This window comes from Myotis lucifugus, unplaced genomic scaffold, assembly GCF_000147115.1.
Source record: "Myotis lucifugus unplaced genomic scaffold, Myoluc2.0 scaffold_105, whole genome shotgun sequence".
NCBI lineage: Eukaryota > Metazoa > Chordata > Mammalia > Chiroptera > Vespertilionidae > Myotis > Myotis lucifugus.
The window spans coordinates 2,259,901-2,263,043 of NW_005871153.1; positions in this window are offsets into that span (position 1 = coordinate 2,259,901).

Genomic DNA, 3,143 nt, shown 5'->3' on the forward strand with positions numbered 1-3,143 from the left:
CCCCTGCCGGCCTGGTCGCCCCCAACTGCCCCCTCCCTGCTGGCCTGGTCGCTCCTAACTGCTCCGCCCCAGCTGGCCTGGTCATCTCTTACTGTCCCCCCTGCCAGCCTGGTCGCCCCAACTGCCCTCCTCTGCCAGCCTGGTCGCTCCTCACTGCCTCCCCTGTGAGCCTAATTGCCCCCAACTGCCCCCACCCCCGCCAGCCTGGTCACCTCTTACTGCCCCCCCTGCTGGCCTGGTCACTCCCAACTGCCCCCCACTGCTGGCCTGGTTGCCCCTCATGGCCCCCCCGCCAGCCTGGTTGCCCCATGCAGCCTGCTTGTTCAGTTGTTTGGTCATCCCTCACTAACCCCCCTGCTGGCCTTGTCGCCCCACGCAGCCTGCTTGTTCAGTCGTTTGGTCGTCCCTCACTAATCCTCCTGCCGGCCTGGTAGTAGGCAGCCATCTTTGTGAGGGCGTGAAGGTTAATTTGCATATTACCTCTTTATTATATAGAATTTTATTGTCTAAAGTTTTACATACGTCTCCTTTTTCCCCAATTGACCTCCCCCCGCCCCCCACAGCCATTCCCACCCCAGGCAAGCCCCCACCGCCCCAGTGTCTGTGTCCATTGGTTATGCTAATATGCATGCATACAAGTCCTTTGGTTGCTCTCTAACCCCCTCCCCCCGCCTCCACCATTTGTCTCTGGATCTATTCTTGTTCATCAAATTATGTTGATCATTATATCCCAGATATGAGTGAGATCATGTGATATTTATGTTTCTCCGACTGGCTTATTTTGCTTAGCATAATGCTCTCCAGGTCTATCCATGCTGTTGCAACTGGTAATGGAATACTATGCCACTATTTTTACTTTTTTTGAGGAAACCTATTCTATTTCCCACAACAATTCACCCTTTTACTTTCCCAGCAGCAGTGCACAAGGATTCCAATTTTTCCATAGCCTCATCTGTTATTTTCTCTGCGTGCGTGTGTGTTTAATAATAGCCATGCTACTGGGTGTGAAGTGGTATCTCACTGTGGTTTTGATTTGCATTTCCCTAATGAACAGCAATGTGGAGCACCTTTTCATGTGCTGTTGGCCATTTGTACATCTTCTTGGGAGAAATGCCTATTCAAATCCTTATCTGGTTTTTAAACAATTTTTGCTGGTGTTGTTGAGCTGTATGAGTTATTGTCATAACCTGCACACTAACCCTCCCTGTGCATCTTTAAGTATCTCCTGAGCCTGACACTCCGGGGGTGCCAACCCCATAGAGCAGGGACTCAATCCTCATGGAGCATCAGAATTACCAAGGTGCTTAAAATATTCTGATGCCCAAGCTAGATGGCTCTGAATTAATTGGTCTGAGTGGTGTGTGAAGCATCAGTATTTTTAAAAGTCTCCTCCAGGTGGCTCTAAGATGCACCCAGAGTTAGAAACCACCACCACCAAGTACTCCGCCCCCCCCACCCCCCCGCCCAGGCACTGCCCTCCCCAACTTAGTGCTGAGAATGAGAGAGGGCGTTAGGAAGACAAGGGGACTAGGCTCCAGCCCAGAGAGAAGCCTTTCAGTGTCAGGTGACAGTGACTAGTAGGAAAGGCAGGCCCCCCACTTTGTCACACAGCCTCATCATCAGTCCTGCCATGGATATGTCCGGAGGAAACAACCAACCCCTGAATCCCAAGAAGGCACAGGAGGGACAAGGGCCCAGCACCTAGCTCAGCAGGCAGTGTGTGGGTGTGAAGCACTGGGCCTGAGAGGAGGTGAGAGCCCTGGTTCTGCTCCAGCTCTGCCACCAACTCTCCCTGCGGCTTCGGGAAGTCACCTGTGCCCCAAAGTGCCCCTGAAAGACAGAAAACTGGGCCGGTACAGTGGTTCTCAACCCTGACCATAGCTTAAATTCACTTAAGGACCATTTGAAATAACACTGACCCTCAGGCCCTACCCTGGAGACTCTGGTTACAGTTGTTCCAGGTAGGGCCAGGGTGCTGTCATTAGGTACAGCTTCCAGGTGATTCTGTGCAGACAGGGTTGAGAACCCACACCTAGCAGTTCTCCCAGGTCCCTCCTTGGTGCTAACATTCTGTGGCTCTATCACCATTGCTGGTGCTGACAGCTCTGCCTGAGCACACACATGACACTTAGCACATCACACAGACACTGCCCGGCTCCTCACAGCCTGTAGAAGCACTGACTCTGCAATGCTCTCCACAGAGACGAAGAGGACTGGTTCCCCTCTAAGAACTGAAAAAGAAATAGAGTCTGACGTGCAGTGACACGGATGAGGCAACCCTGTCCTATCCCACAACCCCCAGAAGGATTCTCAATCCAGTTGTGTATGACTTACAAGGTGGAGTGCCTGCTGGAGACAAAGCATAGCTCAGAGAAGGCCAACTGGCCAGAGGCAGCTGCTGAAATGGAGGAAGGAAGAGTTTACTGAATTTCTTCTAAGAGGCCAACACTCAGGGCAGGCCCTGGATAGACAAGGAGGGGTTTCCAGGCAGTGGCAGGTGCATGGACACATATATCGCCCCTGTTAAGGCCCTTGGAGATGTCGCATGGACACTAGGACTTAAGTCCTGACTGCTGGGAGGCAGGCGCCTGCGCATTCCGAGCCCACACAGGTGAGAGGGCGGTGAGAGCACATGGGTTGCCATTTGAAGGCCCAGACTTAATTGGTCTAAGCTCGTAGAGAGAAGAACCAACTTGCAAACAAAAAGATCCAAGGAAACGGGTGACAGCACTGCCAGGGGTGGAGGTGGGGGGTGCCCCTAAGAAGCCAGGATGGCTGGCAGTCAGCTGGAAAGTTCCGTGACAGCTTCCTTTCTTGCTTTCCCTCAAGCCTCTATTTTCCATCTTTCCTCCTCAGCTCCCATTTTCATTTAATGCTCCACTAACTCCCTTCTCTCCAGAGTTCTTACCCAGAATGTCCCCACCTCCCACCTCTGGATCACAGACCCACACTGACAGCTCTCTGCTTCTCCCCCTATGTGTGCTCCTTCGAAACTGTATACAGAGGGGCCCCAGCTGGGCTCGGGGTATGGAAGAGATGAACATAGGCGAGGGAGGCTGGACCTAGGTCAAAAAGTGTTAGGTCACACCCAAAGGGTAGACTCAGAGCCCAGAGCCCAGGCAAAGCGAATCCTGCTCTGTGCG